Raw genomic sequence first — 21,595 nt, 5'->3', positions numbered from 1 at the left:
GTTAGCAGCATTAGCAAAGGAATCGCTCGATCGGGTTCAGTTAACAGCCATCGATCGATCGCTCTGGTTCAGTAATGCGTAGCCTGCAGTGCAATCGCTCTGGTTCAGTTAGAGCCCAACGCCTCGCTCGGGTTCAGTTAGTGCCCAACGCCTCGCACACACGCCGTACGTGTACGAGAGAAACGTGCATCGCTCGGCCCCTGACCCACCGCAACCAGGAACTCGCCGAAATTTTCCTTGCCCTTGCTTCTACCACGGTTTTTTCCGTCATGGACGGCCCAAAGAATGTCATGCAGCTGTGTCTCCGGACCGCCCAGGATGAAAAGCCCATTTTCTATCATGATTTTTTGTCATAGAAGTAGGAGCCCACCACATCTATGATGATACTGGGTTTTGTCACAATTATCGTCATAGAAGTGTCATAAGTATGACAGAAAAAAAAATTGTTCGGCCCAAAATGTCAAGGATGTGCCTTTTTTTGTACTGATAAAGAGCAATTCTAACAAATCATAGGATAATTTTGGCTCTCTCAAATAGGTGTGTCCATTAAGGATACTTGTGACAAAATATAAAGCAAACAAGCAAAGAATCATGTCATACAAGACGCTCCAAGCAAAACTCATGATATGTGACGAATAAAAGTAGAGCTTCAAGTAAAATACCGATGGTCATTAGAAGAAAGAGGGGATTCCACTTGGGGAATCCCCAAAATTAGTTGCTTGTTCCTCCTTGGATATTATCTTGGGGTGCCATGGGGCATCCCCAAGATTAGGCTATTATTACTACTTATTCCATTGATCGTGATCTCACCCAAAACTGGAAAACTTCAATCACACAAAACTTCACAAAACCGTCGTGAGATCCGTTAGTATAAGAAAGCAAATCACTACTCTAAGTACTGTTGCAAACCCATTCATATTTTATTTTTGCATTATATCTATTGTATTCCAACTTTACCATGGCTTACACCCCCCGATACAAACCATAGATTCATTAAAATAAGCACACAACGCAAAGAAAAACTGAATCTGTCAAAAACAGAACATTCTGTAGTAATCTGAAAACTTCGAATACTTTTGTAACTCCAAAAATTCTGAGAAATTAGGACAACGTAGGAAATTTGTATATCAATCTTGTGTAAAAAAACTCAGAATTTTATCGTGCTTCTGTGATTTTTAACAAATCTTCTACTTGCGCACAAAGTTTCTGTTTTCCAACAGGATCAAGTCAACTATCACCCAACATGATCCCAAAGGCTTTACTTGGCACAAACACTAATTAAAACATAAATAACACAATCATAACAGTAGCATAATTGTGTAAGCACTCAAGAATAGAAAGAAAAAGGCAAATCTAAAATTTATTCATTGGGTTGCCTCCCAACAAGCGTTGTCGTTTTATCCCCTAGCTAGGCATAATAATTTTAATGATGCTCACATGAAAGACAAAAATTGAAGCACAAAGAGAGCATCATATAGCATGTGATAAATCCATTTAATTGTAACATACTTCCTGTGCATAGGAATTTTATGAGCAAACAAATTATCAAGACAAGAAACATCTTGCATATGCAAAGGAGAGGAATAAAACATTGACAATCTCAACATAATGAGAGGAAATTTAGTAACATGAAAATTTCTACAACCAAATTTTCCTCTCTCATAATAATTACATGTAGGATCATAATCAAATTCAACAATATAATTCTCATATAAAATTTTCTCTTCATGATCCACATGCATGCAAAGTTGATACTCTTCCAATATAGTGGGATTATCATCAAATAAAGTCAGGACCTCTCCAAGCCCACTTTTATCAAAAAATTCATAGGATTGAATACTCTCCAAATATGTGGAATTATTTTTAGCTAAAGTTGACACTCTTCCAAACCCATTTTTAATATTATTGCAAGTATATTCATCACGAGGTTTAAATAAATTTTCAAGACCATAAGAATCTTTCACCCCAATCATGATCATTGCAATAAGTAGTGGACATAACAAAACAAGCATCCCCAAGCTTGGGGTTTTGCATATCACTAACACAATTAACAATAATAGAATTTATAGTAACATCATTGGGATCATGCTTTTCATTCAAGGAGCTATCATGAATCACTTTATAAATTTCTTCGTTTAACACTTCATCACAATTTTCAGATTCATGAATCTCAAGCAAAACATCATAAAGATAATCTAGTGAACTCAATTCACTATCAATTGGTTCATCATAATTGGATCTTTTGAAAAGATTAGCGAGTGGATGAGGATCCATATCAATAGATTTTGAGCAAGCGAAGATGCAAGCAAATAGAAGCCACATGGCAACACAAGCAAAGAGGCACACAAGATTGCAAGCAAACAATACATCTAACGAGAAAAAGGCGAACGAAAAAGAGGGCGAATAAAATGGCAAATTTGTGTGAAGTGGGGGAGATGAAAATGAGAGGCAAATGGCAAATACTGTAACTTGCAAGGAGATGAGATTTGTGATTAGGAACGTGATGGATGTTAATGATGTCTCCCCGGCAACGGCGCAAGAAATCCTTTCTTGATGGCTCGTGTCCGCGTTAGGTTTTCCCCGAGGAGGAAGGGATGATGCAACACAACTATGGCAGGTATTTCCCTCAGTTACGAAACCAAGGTTATCGAACCAGTAGAAGAACCAAGCAACACTATGTAAATGGTACTTGCACACAAAGAACAAATACTTGCAACCCGACGCGTCAGAGGGGTTGTCAATCCCTCTCGGTAAAAGATTGGTAAAAATATAGTTTGGCAGATGCAAATAAAACAACGACAAATAAAACTCAGAGAGGTATTTTTGGGTTTTTGGTAATATAGATCTCAAAATAAAAGGTACAAATTAAGAAAAAGGAAATTAGCAATATAGATATGAAAATATATGGTAAAGAATAGACCCGGGGGGCGTAGATTTCACTAGTGGCTTCTCTCGAGAAAATAGCATACGGTGGGTAAATAAATTACTGTTGGGCGATTGATAGAACCTCAAATAATTATGACGATATCTAGGCAATGATCATTATATAGGCATCACGTCCAAGATTAGTAGACCGACTCCTTCCTGCATCCACTACTATTACTCCACACATTGACCACTATCCAGCATGCATCTAGTGTGTTAAGTTCATGGAGAAATTGAGTAATAGAATAAGAATGATGACATGATGTAGACGAGATCTATTCATGTAGGAATAGCCCCCATCTTTTTATCCTTAATAGCAACGATACATATGTGTCTTGTTGCCCCTTCTGTCACTGGGAAAGAAGACCTTACGATCAAACCATCACAAAGCACCTCTTCCCATGGCAAGAAAAATCGATCTAGTCGGCCTAACTAAACCAAAGATTCGAAGAAGAAATACGAGGCTATAAGTAATCATGCATATAAGAGATCAAATAAACTCAAATGACTTTCATGGATAAATAGATCTGATCATAAACTCCAAGTTCATCGGATCCCAACAAACACACCGCAAAAAGAGTTACATCAAATAGATCTCCAAGATACTATTGTATTGATAATAAAAAGAGAGAAGAAGCCATCTAGCTACTGCCTATGAACCTGTAGGTCTGCAATGAACTACTCATGCATCATCGAAGAGGCACCAATGAGGATATTGAACCCCTCCGTGATGGTGTCTAGATTGGATCTCGTGGTTCTGGAACTTGTGGCGGCTGGAATTATGTTTCGTTGACTCCCCTAGGGTTTCTGGAATATTTGGGTATTTATAGGGCAAAGAGGCGATGCGGGAGGCCACCGAGGTGGGCACAACCCACCAGGGCGCGCCTGGGACCCCATGCATCCCAGGTGGGTTGTGCCCCCCTCAGGGCACCCCTCTCGTATTTCTTTGGCCCAACAGGTTTCTTCTAGTCCAGAAAAACTCTCCAAAAAGGTCCGCTGCATTCGGACTCCGTTTGGTACTGATATTCTTCGAAGTAAAAGACAAGCAAAAAATAGCAGCTGGCACTGGGCACTATGTCAATAGGTTTGTCCCAAAAAATGATATAAAGTTGATATAATTAATTGTAAAACATTCAAGAATGATAATATAACAGCATGGAACAATAAAAAATTATAGATCATTGGAGATGTATCAAGTACTTCAAAATAAAATATGATCTCATAGACCTCACGACATTCTTGCCTCGGGACCAGTACAGAACAAGGCGTTCCCAGTCATCATCCCGTAAATGTGTCTCAGGGGAAAGTAAGGGAATTTGACGAGTTTCCTTGCCAGTGAAGTACGTTTTCTTCAGGTAATTCCGATACTGCCACAAAGCATTGAAGATGGCAGAGGTATTAGCACAGGTTACCTCATCCTGAGTTTCCAAATTGATCCTTCTCTATAGAGAAAAATGGGAACATTTGCTGTATTATAACCAGCATGCAGGTAGAATGTATGTGACAAAGCAAAGTAATTGCCATGAACACATGCAACTGGCATTTTCCTTCATCTTCAGTATAATACTTCCATGATGGGAAAATACAAACATAGGATTTAATAACATCAAATGTGATAGATGTTAAAGTACGAATGGCTGGTTGTGCTTCATCCATAGGAATATGTGTACTAACTTTTGGAGTTGGGGATCACCATGGTAGTCCTAGCGCTTTGGGCACTGGAGTTGCCTTACTAACTATTGTTGTTTGAGAGCTCTGTGTTGGAGATGGTGATGTGTCAACTGGAACTGGATTACTATCTGCTGGGGTTGGGGTTAGATTGGGTGAGACTGGTTCCCTGTCCATTAGAGTAGGGGTACAATCTGCGAGAGTCTAGGTTATGTGTGCTAGGGTTGGTTCTTGTGCATGTACAACTAGGTGCTATCTCCACCAAGAGGTAGCACTATTTTATCTGAAGACCGTGTTTTTACTCCGCTAGATACTGCCATCACCCCCTCCAATTCAAATAGCTGATAAACAAGAAAAGTAGTTGAATATACAGACCTTGTATGAGAGACAGATGCAATAGATAGTGTGGAAAATATAGGGCATGAAATCGTTCACATATATAGTGTTTAACTAAAAAGGATAGCATGGCATAATTTCACATATAGGATGTCTATCTAAACTGGATAGCATAGCATGACATAATTCAAAGATATGATGACTAACTAAACGTGATGGCATGAGATAATTATATGATGTCTTTAGTAAACAGGTTCGCATGACGTAATTCACATACATGTTATCTAAGTAATCAGGATCTCATGATATAATTAACATATGTGACTTATATACTAAGAAGAGGGCATTCACATATATGATGTCTGAACTAAGAACATGGTGTTGAATATTGTGTATATGATGTACAAACTATGCAATGCAAGACCCCAAATGCTTGATATGAGAAGTGTAACTATGCCAAGTTAGAGCATATACACCTCGGTGGGGGAATTGGACTGGTCATCTGTCTCTGAATCCATCTCTGAGGAGCTATCTGGACCCAACAAGAGATCTGCTTCGACAGGTAGCAGTTTCTGCTCTGAAGACCTTGTTTTCACTCCAGATTTTTCCATCACCCACTTAAATGGCTGATTCATAGGAAGAGTAGTTGAATGTACAAACATTGTCAACAAATGGAAATGTAATGAAGACAAGGAATGGCAAGATATAATTCAAATATATGATGCCTCGCTAAATAGGATGGAATTGCATATTTCACATATATTATGGCTGGCTAAAAAGGTGAGATTTCATAGTTCACATATATGATATAGAAACTAAACAGGTTGCATTACAGAACATGTCCAACCTAAGCAGATGAAATGTATGATGTCGAAAGTAAGAACTGCAAGGCAACATATGCATGATATGACTAACATCATCATGCCAATTTAGAGCAAACAGCCCAGGGGGTAAAATAGGAGTGGTCAGCTCCGTCTGAATCTGCCTCTGAACAAATATCTTCCTCTAGATTACAATCTGGAGGAGGAGGGGAGGGCTTGCCATTGCACCCACCATGGAGCAATGTCTTCATGACATTGTATTGCCGCAGAAAACTCTTCTCTTTTTCTCTACATGTTTAGCATGACTGTGTATAATATCTAACATGCATATGAAAAAAATAGTGAGATTATGTAAGGAGAGCATGCATAAATCTAGAGTGATGGTAACAACCAGTGGATAGATCCAAAAACAATGATAGCAGGCTGATGATAGATTTAAATTTAATAAAAATACAGATGATGATTGCTTTACGGTTTGTTTCCCACCCAAGATGAACATAATATTTGTTTTCCACCCAAGATGAACAACATAGACATACCCTAGGTGAACCAGATAATAGACAGAGATACTATTCATTGCTACCTCGATATGTGCCCCACGAGCATTAAAACTCAAAATTGAAAATTAATACCTGACTTGGAGTCTAAGAGGGGAACTTGAAGATAAAGTAGCAGGTAATATTAAGCAATGCATAACATAAGCAGAAACAAAAGAATGTAACCTCTCTTGCGGACCCGTGTACTCCTCAGGTTCATCTGCTGAGTCGATGATGGTGATGCAGTCGCGGTGGGTGCCGGCAGCAGGGAAGGAGATCTAAGGCAGCGAAAGACGGTCAGGAGTCATGATGTCTGGTAGGGTGGATGCTCCTATCGATTGAGTAGCTCAGGTGAGGTGGACGAAGCCGCGACAGGAGTAGGACAAACCACACAAAGTTTTCTTCGACACCTATCTGTAACTGAAGTAATTATGTGAGGGCTCCTTTGGCCTGCGGGATTCTAAAAATGCAGGGATAGGAAAAACACTGGAATAGAATAGGAATGCACGTGGGAAACAAAGCATTTGTAAAAACAGGATTTCGGTCAACTTGGGTGTTTGGTTCACATGAATTGGAAGAACAGAGGAATGCAAAGAAACATGATCAATTTAAAATGAAACCATATGAAAATGTGTACAATGTTATTCTGCCACTAATGCACTTAGTCTTGTTTTCATGCATAGGATTTTGAAAACTAGGTCCAGATGGATGTTTTGCTCCATTCCACGGGTACACCGAGGTGCTATACAAATGGTTTTTAACCCCTTTCCGTGACGGCATTCTGAACCATCGCCGAGTGAGTGTGTGTGATAGGGGGGTCATTCCCACATGACCTAGAAACCATCGGGGATAGGCCCTCCTGGCACACACGCTCGACAAAATGAGGTCATGTGCAATGGGCGAGCGATCAAATACAGTTATACGTATAGTTGTGCTAAAAATACAATTATACAGGCCAAATCGTTTCTGGTCGTAAGTACATCCCACACAGTCAGTCCCGGCTAAACGTTTTCGTTCGTATCTACATTCCACACAGTCAATCCAAGGAATACATTTCCATTAGTATGTACATCCGACATAGTTAATCCAAGAAGTGCGTTTTCGTTGGTATATACATCCCACACAGTCACTCCAAGGAAAATGTTTCCGTTCGCAGGTACATCACACACAATTTTCCCCTTTAAATCATTTGTGATAGTGTTGCCATTGCAGATGATATTAACAATTTGATTGCTTGCGTTATTGAATGCCTCACACATGGTGCATAGAAGAAACTGTGTGGCATAGGCTATTCGTCGCACACACTTTTTATGTGGTAAATGTTTGCGCAAGGTGGCCTAACGCAAACAATTTTCAAGAGGATGTCGTGTGTGATTATTCATTGATCCAACACGGTTTATTCCTAGAAACTGAGTGCGTTACCTGAGGTCATCGCCCACAGTGTTTTCTCAATAACCGTTTGCAATAGAAAAACCCAATTAGCAGGCTAATTGACCATTAGCAGGCTATTTTTCCTATTATTAATAATACATTTATTAATCTTATTGACATTTCATATTAAGCACACAATATGTTTCATTTTCATATTAGGGAAGTAGGATTTCATAATTGAAATACATCAGAGTACAACATCATACAGCTCCAACACTCAGCTACCCCATTACACAACTGCACCAGCACCAAGTTTCACATGCAACATCTATAACCTTTCAAAATTAGCATCATAGACGGTACATAGATAGATGAATCTCATCTGGAAAATTGCTAAAGCGGAAGGGAAATATTGAGCCTTCATTAATGTTGAAGGTCTTTGCAACTTTAGGCCAGCGCATGTGGATGATTGACCATCCATCCTTCCTCCTCTCCAGGAACACTTCAGTATTGAACCGTGGGTGTTGTATGAATACCTTCCTTGCCTCCTGACCATACAGGTGGTTTGAGAGGTAATCATCAGTGAACTGCTTTGGAAAGGCCTGAAAACAAGGATGTGCATAAATATCTTCTCTATATTGGAAATGGGGCAAAGGAATAAAAAAGGCAAGGTATAATAGTTAGTACCGTCCTATAGTGAACTAATGTCTTCTTCATTGTGCACACAAAGATCTTGTTGTTTCTGTCGCTAAGTTCTTTATCCTAACAATCTTTCTGAGTTTCTTGACTTGACTAATACTCATGGACAACACATGTGCAAGACCTTTATGCATAAAGGGTCAAACGGTGAGTCAAAACCTTTGACATCAGGACCTACATGTGCAAGACCAAATTGTTAAAAACCTAAATATTAGAATGGTTCCTGCAATTGCACAATAATGTGCTATTAGATAAAGGACCATGCATGTGCAAACCTCGATTGTAAACCTCAGTGCTTCCCACTGTTTCTCTGTAACACATATAAGGTAGTTAGTGATCAGGTTAAGTGAGGGTTCACATGCTATCAGTAAAATATGTTGATGAAAAATAAGCACATTGCAGATTCATCAGATTGATTCAAGCCACATGGAAAACCCATTTATCCAACCAAGCATGATTAAGAACTAGGAAATATAGCAATTGTATATGTTTCTCATGTATTAAGTGCAGCCAAATTCGATTTATTCCTCACATGCACAACAATACAAAATTCTACCCACGACAATTGGACATTGTGTTGCATAGTTGAACAATGCAGTTAACTAAACACCACACCAAATGAACCAAACATTAACTGAACACCACATTGCACAATATAACATACAACTAATAGAAGATCAGACAGTTAAGAAAACCAAGCATGCTTAACAAATTGGAAATATAGCAATTGTATTTGTTTCTCATGTATTTAATACAACCAAATTTGATTTATTTCTCACATGGTATACAATAACAGAATGCACCCACAAAAATTGAACATCGCATTGCAGAATTGAACCAAACAGTTAACTGAACACCACAACAAATGAACCAAACGTTAACTGAGCACCACATTGCACAATGTATAACATACTAGAAGATCAGATAGTTAACCAAACCAAGCATGCTTGAGAACTTGGAAATATTGCAATTGTATTTGTTTCTCATGTATTTTGTAAAGATAAATTCAATGTATTTATTGCATGGAAGACAACACAAAATTGCACCTTGGAGAATTGAACATCACATTTGTAGAATTGAACCAAACAATTAATTGAACATGACAACCAATTAACCAAACAGTTAACAAGTGAGCACCGCATTGCACGACATATAGAACATATACACTAGAGTAACAGATTGCATGGTAAGAGTAGATAGGACAATTCACTAGAATTTGTTAAGGAAAGGCAAGAGCAGCACATGCAACGGGTAAACATGGCATGCTTATCCGGCGTAGCTAGCAAACTGAACACATGTCCTTATAATGAGCTATTAAGACAAGCTACTCCTCATCGTCGGACATATCGATGATGATTGGCTCCTTGGACATGGAAGAGGGCGAGGCCTCCACATCGTGGTGCCCTCGTCGTAGTGTTGAGTTTCCTGAGCCGCTCCGGGCACCAACCTTCTCGAGTTGAGGTAAGCACGAGCATGCTGAGAAAACACCGCGTAGTCTTCATTGAAGGCACCAATGGTGGCCTCGAGAAAATGCCACGAACTATCGTTTAAAGCAGCCAACCGTGTCACAGCATCGGCACGCGATGCATCGATGGTGGCCTCGACGACGAGGTGCTCCTCCAAGATCTAGGGGTTGGCGAATGGCAGCCATCACGACCTCATCTGCGCGTGCAGCCGCGATTTGCTTCTCTGCCTGCAAATGCTCCTTGAGCTCCTGGCTATACCGCGTGCACCGTGGCTTAGGGTGGTGCTTATTTGGGGGAGGGGTCGGTGATTTGGTGGAAGGTGTGGCGTCGGCGGCCGGGGCATGTGGGATGTGGAAGGAGGAGGAGGATGGGGGTCGGCTGTGGATTACTTGCCTAGATCGACGAGGCCGAGCAACGTGAAGGAGGGTCGCCGGCGAGCAGGCACCGCTGCAAGCAATGAGTGAAGGTTTCAACTTGGAAAGGAAGGCTGAAATAGGGGAAATGTGGCTTTTGGTAAGGGGGAGGGGGCGGGGTGGTAGATATTTGTGCAGAAGCCGAAATTTTTGGATCTGTGCAGCAAAAAAACTGGCGCGCAAAGTGTCTTCAGACACGGTCTCTTATTCACCAGTGTGTACTATATCTGAACATCACAGGTGATTCATATAGCTTAACCCGTGTGTGATGAGTTTGAACGTGCAAATTTTGGTTCGAATTTCCCAGTTAGAGTGGTCATCCACGTCATTGCATAATTTGGGTACACAAAGGAGACTACAGCACACCCACACTTCTTAATCGAGCAAGTTCAAAAATTAAACAGAGCTAGCTGACCTAAACATTACTCTAACAAATTAAAGGTGCTCTTAATTAAACAAAACAAAGGGTAATACTACGGCTGGTGCTCGTCTATCTTCGCTGCCTCCTCCATGTCTAGCTCGCGCTCGATGATCTCCTGGGGAAGGGGATCCATGGCATCCATTGCACCATACTCGCCAAGCATCTTGCCATCCGCATCCGCCATCTCTTCGGAAAAGGCCGCCACGAGCTGGGTGTGGGCGGCCGCGATATGGGCTTGGACGGGCTATGTCGAGGAAAGGTATACCATAGAGGAACGGACGGCTGCTCGAACGCTCTCGGTGATTGCCAACTCTTTGGCCGCGAGTTGCCGACCATTGTCGGAGAAGCTTCGTTCGATTTGTGCAGTGACCACCATGAGCTAGGCGTGGGCGGCCTCTATTAGGGCTAAGGTCGTTGCTACAGAATGGACAACTGCTGCCGCTCTCGCCAGTTGCTATCCCCGAGGTAGATGTTGCTGCCAGTACCTGAGAAGCAACCGCGACTGTGTGGGCTGCCTTCGCTACCCGGTCGCAGCTTGTGGCCGCACTCATGTAGCTTGTTAGCACGCGCATGGCGGTTGTGGCCACACTCTCGCTGGAGTGGGCCGTCGAAGTTGCCCTCACGACACGGGTCCACGTCCCTATCTTTCACCAGTGACGGTTGAACAGTGAAATGATATAGGAGGAGCGAGCTAGTGTGCTTGAAATGTCGGGTGTGGACTGTAGGCGACACACCTTCTCACGTAAGCCATAGGCGCACTATACTCCGACGGTGCTCCAAGATATTTTGTACTGCATCTCACATGGTTGGTGATAATAAACCGTGTCCAATCTACTTGATTTTTCGTCTTGATTTGAATTACATAATGGGTCACACGCCAAAGGAGGGTGTTTGAATTGCTAAAACTTTTATCTGTAGTGAACATGCAACTATAGGTGTGTCATCAAAAAAATTGGAACTATTCAGGGTTCATTTGGACATTTTTATACATTAACTTGGTTTACTAGGCATTCCAGGTGCACAATTCAAAATTAAAATACATGCACATGCTTCGGTGTACCAAGATGGGTTGTAAAATCATATTTGTGTCCATGGGTTGATGCTTATGTCTCATGCAAGAAATGGGGATGAATTTTAAACACCACAGCACCGTGGCTCTCCGCAAATGTTGAGGTACATGCTTTTGTAATTCTAGTAAGTCCAAAACTCGTCTGAAATTCATGAACCTTGGCATGCTATCATGGAGTGACATCAACATGCTAGGGTACAAAATATTGTCCCATTTGGGGCAGGTTATGGTATAAGCTTCGCAAAAACCAGAGCTTCTCACAAGAAGCTTCATGGTTCCGGTAGGGAAACGTGTCACCTTTGTGAACAAAACGATATTCATCGCCTCTTCTTGCTTTCAATATTTTTCTGGTGTCAACATAGAACAACATGAGTGTCGTGTTAAATTTTGGAATTTTCAGGGTTCGTTTGGACATTTTTATACATCAACTGAGTTGATAGCATAATTCAAAATTGAACTACATGCACATGCTCCAGTGCATACAAATGGGTTGAAAAATCAAATGTGTGTCCTTGGTTGCAAGCTTAGGTCACATGCAAGAAATGAGAATGAATGGCAAACACCTTGACATTGCCGCTTGGCCGCTAACATTGAGATACATGGTTTTAAAATTCTAGTAAAGAAACTCATCTAAAATTCATTAAACTTGACATGATATCATGGAACGGCATAACATGTTGTGGTAAAAATATTGCCCATTTGGGGCAGGTTTGGGTATAAGATTTCTCGCAAGCCAGAGCTTCTCACAACAATCCTGATGGTTTCGGTAGGGAACGTGCCACCTTTCTGGACGAAACGATATCCATTGCCTCTTCTTGCTTTCAAAAAATTTCTAGTGTCAACATAGAACAACAGGAGTGTTATGTCAATTTTTGGGATTTTTCGGGGTTCGCTTGGACATTATTATACATTAACTGAGTTTTCTATGCATTTATGTGCAAAGTTCAAATGAACTACATGCACATGCTCTAGTGCATATAAATGGGTTCAAAATTGAAATGTGTGTCCTTGGTCTCATGCTTAAGCCCCATGCAAGAAATTGGAATGAATGTTAAACACCTTGGCACCGTCGCTCGACCGCTAACATTGAGATACATGGTTTTTGAATTCTAGTAAATCAAAATGGTCTGAAATTTATGAAACTTGACATGCTATCATGGAACAGCATCAACTTGTTGTGGTAAAAATATTGTCCCATTTGGGTCAGGTTGGGGTATAAGCTTCTCACAAACTCGAGCTTCTCACAATAAGCCTCATTATTACGGTAGGGAACATTTCACCTTTCTAGATGAAACGATATCCATTGCCTCTTCTTGATTTCAATTTTTTTTCTAGTGTCAACATAGGACAACAGGAGTGTTTTGTTAAATTTTGGAATTTTTCGGGGTTCGCTTGACATTTTTATACATTAACTGAGTTTTCTATGCATTTATGTGCATAATTCAAATTTGAACAACATGCACATGCTCCAGTGCAGATAAATTGGTTGAGAAATCAAATTATGTCGTTGGCTGCATGCTTAGGTCCCATGCACGAAATGAGAATGAATGTCAAACATCTTGCCACCATCGCTCGGCCACAAACATTGAGATACATTGTTTTCAAATTCTAGTAAATCCAAAACTCGTCTGAAATTCATGAAACTTGGCATGCTATCATGGAACGGCATCAACATGTTGTGGTAAAAAAATTGTCCCTTTTGGGGAAGGTTTGGGTATAAGCGTCTCACATACCAGAGTTTTTGACAACAAGCCTCATGGTTCCGGTAGGGAATGTGCCTCCTTGGTGTATGAAATGATATTCACTACCTCTTCCTATTTTCAAAAAAAATTCCTAGTGGCAACATAGAGCAACAGAAGTGTCATCTTAAAAATTGGAATTTTGGGGTTTGTTTGGACATTTTTATACATTAACTGAGTTTTATGGCATTTTATGTGCATAATTCAAATTTGAAAGACATGCACATACTCCAGTGTAGAAAAATGGGTTGACATATCAAATGTGTGTCCTTGGGTGCATGCTTAGGTCCCATGCAAGAAATGGGAATGAATTTCAAACACCAGGGCACTGTTGATTGCCGACAAAATGTTTAGATACTTTGTTTTTAAATTCTAGTAAATCTAAAAACTCGTATTAAATTCATGAAACTTGGCATGCTATGATGGAATGGCACCCGACATGTTGTGGTATTTTTCATGTCTATTTTGAGAGAAGGCGCACTCGAATAACAACCAACAAAGCCATTTTGAAACAAATAGCTGACACTTTAACATCTCCAATGTTTTGTATAATTCAAATCATGTGTGTTATGTTAACCATTCATGTGACGCCACGCGTCACTCTTTTTAATGACTAGGAGGTGTCGTGCGGACAACTGCTTGACTTAACGAGAGGCGTGCGAGCGCGGGCTGACCGATAGGCGTGGAAGTTGTCCTCCAATGCGCAGGCTCACCGGGAAGCATGCAAGTTGTATGTCGCGCAGGCTCACTGGGAAGCGATCCCTTTGACTTCCATGGCCGCCCTAAATGCTACTACTACCACAAAGGGGCTTTGTACTACTTTCGTCAGCCTCTCCTCTGCCGAGCGCGCTCAGTAAGAGGCAGAGGAGGAGGAGCCTACCGACGAGCTGGACAACTACAATACGGTGCCAGCTGTCGTTGTTGCACCTTCAGAGACGCTCACCTCGAACGCCCTATGCCGCTCCAGATGACCCCTCTCAAAGTGGCGGGACTTCTCGTAGATCTCCTGATTTCTCACCTCTCGGTTGGCGTGTGCTGTGGCCATGGCAGCTGTAAGGCTCTTTGCATGCTCGACGTGGCGCTCCTCCTCCTCACACAGGAATTCGATGTAGCGCGCAAGGTCGCTGACGCACGTGCAGGCCTCCACCTCCGCCTCCCGCCTTCGAGCGACGGTGGCGGAGCGGGTGATGACCCCGGCGGTCGATGGTGGGTTGGTGGCCACGACGGCCAAAGATGGGGTGGTGATACGTCTCCAACGTATCTATAATTTTTGATTGTTCCATGCTATTATATTACCCTTTTTGGATGTTTATGGGCTTTATTTTACACATTTATATCATTTCTAGGACTAACCTACTAACCGGAGGCCCAGCCCGTATTGCTGTTTTTTTTTGCCTATTTTAGTATTTTGAAGAGAAGGAGTATCAAACGGAGTCCAAATGGAATGAAACCTTCGGGAGCGTGATTTTTGGAACAAATGCGATCCGGAGAACTTGGAGTGCAAGTCAAGAAGCAGACGAGGGCTCCAGGAGATAGGAGGGCGCGCCCACCCCTCCTGGGCGCACCCCCTGTCTCCTGGGCCCCATAGGCGGCCACCAACGTACTTCGTCCTATATATACCTACATACCACGAAAACATCATGGGAGCCAACGAAACACAATTTCCACCGCCATAACCTTCTGTATCCGCGAGATCCCATCTTGGAGCCTTCGGCCGTGCTCCGCCAGAGGGGGAATCGACCACGGGGGGCTTCCACATCAACACCATAGCCCTTTCGATGAGGTGTGAGTAGTTAACCACAGAGCTTTGGGTCCATAGTTATTAGCTAGATGGCTTCTTCTCTCTTTTTGTATCTCAATACAATGTTCTCCCCCTCTCTTGTGGATATCTATTCGGTGTAAACTCTTTTTTGCGGTGTGTTTGTCGAGATCCGATGAATTGTGGGTTTATGATCAAGTTTATCTATGAGAAATATTTGAATCTCCTCTGAATTCTTTTATGTATGATTGATTTATCTTTGCAAGTCTCTTCGAATTATCAGTTTGGTTTGGCCTACTAGATTGATCTTTCTTGCCATGGGAGAAGTGCTTAGCTTTGGGTTCAATCTTGCGGTGTCCTTTCCTAGTGACAGTAGGGGCAGCAAGGCACGTATTGTATTGTTGCCATCAAGGATAAAAATATGGGGTTTATATCATATTGCTTGAGTTTATCCCTCTACATCATATCATCTTGCTTAATGCTTTACTCTATTCTTTATGAACTTAATACTCTAGATGCAGGAAGGAGTCGGTCGATATGTGGAGTAATAGTAGTAGATGCAGGCAGGAGTCTGTCTACTTGTTGCGGACGTGTTGCCTATATACATGATCCTGCCTAGATAATCTCATAATTATTCGCTTTTCTATCAATTGCTCGACAGTAATTTGTTCACCCACCGTAATACTTATGCTATCTTGAGAGAATCCTCTAGTGAAACCTATGGCCCCCGGGTCTATCTTTTATCATATTTGCTTTCAATCTACTTTTATTTGCATCTTTACTTTTTGCATCTATATTCTAAAATACCAAAAATATATTTATCTTATCACATTATCTCTAGCAGATCTCAATTTTGCAAGTGGCCGTGAAGGGATTGACAACCATTTATTGCATTGGTTGCGAGTTCTTTGTTTGTTTGTGTAGGTGCGTGGGACTTTTGAGGAGCCTCCTACTGGATTGATACCTTGGTTCTCAAAAACTGAGGGAAATACTAGCGCTACTCTGCTGCATCACCCTTTCCTCTTCAAGGAAAACCAACGCAAGCTCAAGACATAGCAAGAAGGATTTCTGGCGCCATTGCCGGGGAGGTCTTCGCACAAGTCAAGACATACCAAGTACCCATCACAAACTCATCTCCCTCGCATTTACATTATTTGCCATTTGCCTCTCGTTTTCCTCTCCCCCACTTCACCCTTGCCGTTTTATTTCCCTCTCTTTCCCAATCACTCTCTCTCTTTTGCTTGTCTTTTTCCGTTTGCTTGTGTGTTAGATCGTTTACCATGTCGTTATGGCTAGTCCTCCTATCCTTTTTATCACTCCCGAACATGAAATACTTAATTTTAAGCAAAGGGAGGGAGAAAATTTAAAAGATGCTTGGCATAGAATTTGCAATGCTCAAAATAGATCTACTAGGAAGCTTTCTACTTCTGTTCTTCTACGCAATTTTTATGTGGGCATTACTCCTTGGAATAGATGCGTTCTTGATACCGTTAACGGAGGAGATTTCTTGAGTAGCCATACGTTTGATGCTTAAAATTCTATGCTAGATTTGTTTGGACCACCACCTCTTTTGGTTAATGGAACAATTTTAACTTTAGAACATGTGATGCAAGGGCTTGAAATTATTGAAAATAAAGTTGCCACTGTTGAGTTGGTTGAAAATTTGGATAAAAAGATTCATAATCACATTACCCAATATGGATCTAGGGTTGGAGTTACTTTGAAAAATCTTAAAGAGAAAGAACCTATAGTTAATGAAAAAATAGGTCTAGATCCTGCAAGAATCGGTAAACTTGAGGATAGTATTACCAACTTAGGTTCCGCGTTTTCTTCCATGAAAAACACTCCAAAACCCCCTACCAAAACTGCCAAGTTTATTTATGTTCCTAAAAGTAAGGGTGAATCTTGTAGTAAGGGGGATGCGGATCTCAAATCCATAAGTATTCATCCCAATTATCTTTCTATTGTTAAAGAACCTTTTGCTACAAACGAATTTCTTGAATTTTTGCCTGAATGTTTAATCATTACTAAAAAGGGAGAAACCCTAAAGATTATAAGTGCTCTATTGATGAATTTAGTGCCAAGGATGGCACTACTTAGATCTATCTTCGCTTTTATGCCTAGCTAGGGGCGTTAAACGATAGCGCTAGTTGGGAGGCAACCCAGTTTTATTTGTGTTTTTTGTTTTTGTTTCTGTTTATTAATAAATTTTTGCATCTACCTTCCGATTAGATGTGTTTTTATGTTTTAAGTAGTGTTTGTGCCAAGTAGAACCTATAGGATAACCTATGATGATAGTTGATTTGATTCTGCTGAAAAACAGAAACTTTGCACGCACGAATTTAGTTTTGTTAAATCACAGAAACGTGCTTTTGCGTTGATTCTTTTTTCTTCTGATCAATAGACAAATTGTACAGGACTTTCTATTTTGGTAGGATTTTTAGAGTTCCAGAAGTCTGCGTTAGTTACAGATTGCTACAGACTGTTCTGTTTTTGACAGATTCTGTTTTTCGTGTGTTGTTTACTTATTTTGAGCATCTATGGCTAGTAAAGTAGTTTATAAACCATAGAGAAGTTGGAATACAGTAGGTTTAACACCAAAATAAATAAAGAATGGGTTCATTATAGTACCTTATGTGGTGGTTTTGTTTTCTTTCACTAACGGAGCTTATAAGATTTCCTGTTGAGTTTTGTGTTGTGAAGTTTTCAAGTTTTGGGTAAAGCTTTGATGGACTATGGAATAAGGAGTGGCAAGAGACTAAGCTTGGGGATGCCCATGGCACCCCAAGATATTCAAGAATATGTGACACCCCAAAAATTTGGCCTTGTTTTAATGAATTAAAGTTTTTGCCAGGAATTAAAACTTTGGAATTCTGAGCTCCATTTTGTTTTTTTAAATCATTTCCTTCCTTGTTATGATGAGTTTTTCCCAAAGAGAAAACTTTTCAAATATGTTTTTGGACTTGTTTAACCTCTCAAGAAAAACTTTCCTTTTATCAGTGTAACTAATTAAATAATTAAGTTGCTTGATCTTTATTTTCTTGAAAATGGTTTTTCAAGGTTAAATGGCCATATTTGAACTACAACCATTTGATAGATTCACTTAAAATTCCAACCAAAATTTGGAGATGTCATGTGATGTTTTTAAATCACTTTTATGCAAAAATATATTTCATTCATGAAATATTTTGAGCCCTACACTCAATTTTTCTTCTCTGGTCCAGAGTGCATTTTGCACTGCAACCCATTTAAATATTTCTTTAAAACTTCTACCAAAATTAGGGGAGGTCAGTAGGAGCATATTATTCCACTTTGTGCAAAAATCCAGGGTTGTTCTTTGAAATTTTGAGTGAATCAACCTCTTTTCCATTCTGGTCCAATTTGAGGATTTGTACAGCAACCACCATTTTAGTTGCTCCTATATCCTTGATTATTTCTCCTACTTGTAGTCCCCCATGTTAAACCCTTAAGTCCAGGAGCATGCACCTTTTGGATCATTTTTGGTTCATGAAATAATGCTATTTATTACCTGTCCAGAATTGTAGTTTTGCAAAACTTACACTAGCAAGTTTCTGCTTTTGGCCAACTAACCTCACCACCCTCGTGTACATCTAAAGAGACCACCATCTGGAGTTTTTGGCCACTCCAAGACCTGCCTAAGTGCCCTTAGCATTTTGTCAAACACCTGGAGTGCATGATCTGTTTTGACATGAGTTTGGCATTGCACTGTGAACCTGATCCCCTGACCAAACCAGCTTGTCCACTGATCTTCTTGCAAGCCCAAACCTAGACCTGTTAAACCCTAGCCTCAACCGCTACTCCTAGCATGCTCGGGCATTTCGTCGAGCACCCTTAGTGCGTGCACTGGACGCGCCCAGAGCGCGCGTATTGCACGATGCCGCGCCCGAGCCGACACGCTGGCCCCCTGGCTTTGGCCCACACGGCAGCACCTCGCCACGCACTCCCCGCCTCGCAGCATCGCGCCAAACCACCCTGGCACGCTACAGCGCCGCCGCCAGGGCGTTCTTGGCGGCACTCCGGCGTCCGCAGTGGCTCCAGCCACGGGCAGCGCCGCCCAAGCCTCGCCCGCTCGCCATCTGGCCCCTGGAGCAGTGCGGGCTCATCCGCATCCATGTCCGCTAGCGCTCGTCGCCGCCACAATGCCCTGCTCCTACAGAACGTCGGTTCGCCGGAAGCTTATCCACGGCCGCCGCGGAACCGCCTTGCCACGCTATAAAAAGGGACCCCGAGGCCCTCTGAGCACGCGCGCAACCTCAGGCTACCCCCGTGGAACCCCCATAGCCCGCAATCGCCAGGGAAACGCCGCCTTCTTCATCTCCGGCAACTCCTGCCGCCGCCACTGTCTCGTTCACTCCGGCGCCGCCAGGGCTTCCCCCTCTCTGTTCTCTTCACCAAGAACCCCTCTTTCCTTCCAGGAACTCAACCCCCTACTTGATTTTGATCGGGAGCCATCGCCGCCACAAAACCACTTCGCCACCGAGGCCTCCTCCGCCGCAAAGCTCGCCGGCAGCTCCCTCCGTCCCCACCGGCCTGGCAACCACCGGGATGACCGCACTGGAGTGGCGCATCCATCCCCGCCCTGAGGACCCCGCGAGGAGCCGCCAGTCACCGGCGACGATCGCCGGAGCTCCGCCTCCGCTCGGGACAGAGGAAGGAGAGGGAGATAGACTAGTCAAACCTGACTAGTGGGCCCCGTGGACCCACTGTCAGTGACCCACTCTGCCGCCACGCGTGTTTAAGTGAAGACGTAATCCACCTAGTACGTTTTCCCCACTCCGAAAGCGTATTTCTATCTGAAACGTTTTCTTTTCTGTTTTATTTTAAAAACAGATTTGACCAAATCTTTGACTGGCTATAACTTTTTAAATATAACTCCAAATGAGTTGATTCTTTTTCCTTCCTCTCTCAAATTTCACCTAGTTTATTTTAAGATTTATTTGAAAAAATTTCAGAATAACTTTTGGTGATGTTTTTATTTTGTGTGTTAATTCTTTTATATTGCTAAAATAGGATTTTTTGAAGAGAGGAGAAATGTTTCAAGTTTTGGAGTGCAACCTGCCTTTCCACACATTGAAGGCAAGAATTCTGAACCCCGGCATAATATTTTTGTGTGTTCGATGACACGTTCATAACATCACCTCACTTTGGAGAAACTTGTTATTTCATGTGATATGATCATATGCATGGGTGCATGTTATTGATTTCCATGCTGTTGGAAATGGACACACTTGTGATGATAATCACCCTCATGTGCCTTGCATGCATACCGGCAGGAACCTGGGAAAACCTATGCCTTGGGTAGGCATGAGTTTGTCGTCGGTCTCCGTCGGGACGGTTATGTCTGGTATGGCATGGTAAGGTGATATGAGCAGTGACTCTGTTGGTTGTAATATATTCGTTATACTAACCATGCAGGGAATACCTAAACCTCCTGAGTCGACCGTAGATCGAGTCTTGTGCCAGCAACCCCCATACTTGTTTCGTACTACCACTCGTCTCTATAGCAAGTAGAGTACGGTTCATTAAGTTGTCAACCTTTTTCTAGCACACACCATACAGAGAGGCCATGGTGGAAGATACCGGTTGTAGCTGGTAGGCAGGCCACCTGGTCCGGGGGCATGGGTGTTTCCGGTTGGGACCGAGAGGGGAGGTCACCCCTTAGAGCGCGCGATATAAATTTGATCCCATGCTACGCGAGGTTGTAGCCTCCCCACTTAGAGTTTGCTTAACAGGTGTCGTGGGTGGTTCCATACACGTGTGAGTTAAGCTGGTGTGTGCAAGTTAGGTGGTTTTCAACAAAAAGGCCGTAGACGGAATTAGTCCCGATGGACTAAAGAAATCCGTTACTCGTGGGTAAAGAGTACACCCTCTGCAGAGAATAAACCTATTCGAATAGCCGTGTCCATGGTTAAGGATTACAGTCTGGGATGGGTCAAGTGTCGGTCTTAGTGTCGGCCTTCGGAGGTGAAACAGTTAACCAGAAATGGAATTACTACTCGTGGCATGTGATAACTACGATTATTATTATTGTTGACTAACCCGTGATATTATTGTTATTATCGAGTATCTCTGGGATGGTTCTACCTCCGGGATATTCACCATGATTGGTTATTTTAAAGCCCTTTATGTGGTGTCGCTCAGACGCCCGACCGTGGCATTTCTTTTTAAGCCCTTTATGTGGTGTCGCTCAGACGCCCGACTGTGGCATTTCTTTTAAAGCCCTTATGTGGTGTCGCTCAGACGCCCGACTGTGGCATTTCTTTTTAAGCCATTTATGTGGTGTCGCTCAGACGCCCGACTGTGGCATTTCTTTTTAAGCCCTTTATGTGGTGTCGCTCAGACGCCCGATTG

Source organism: Triticum dicoccoides, chromosome 6B, assembly GCF_002162155.2.
Source record: "Triticum dicoccoides isolate Atlit2015 ecotype Zavitan chromosome 6B, WEW_v2.0, whole genome shotgun sequence".
In the NCBI taxonomy this organism is placed as follows: Eukaryota; Viridiplantae; Streptophyta; class Magnoliopsida; order Poales; family Poaceae; genus Triticum; species Triticum dicoccoides.
Note: the sequence above shows the minus strand (reverse complement) of the source record.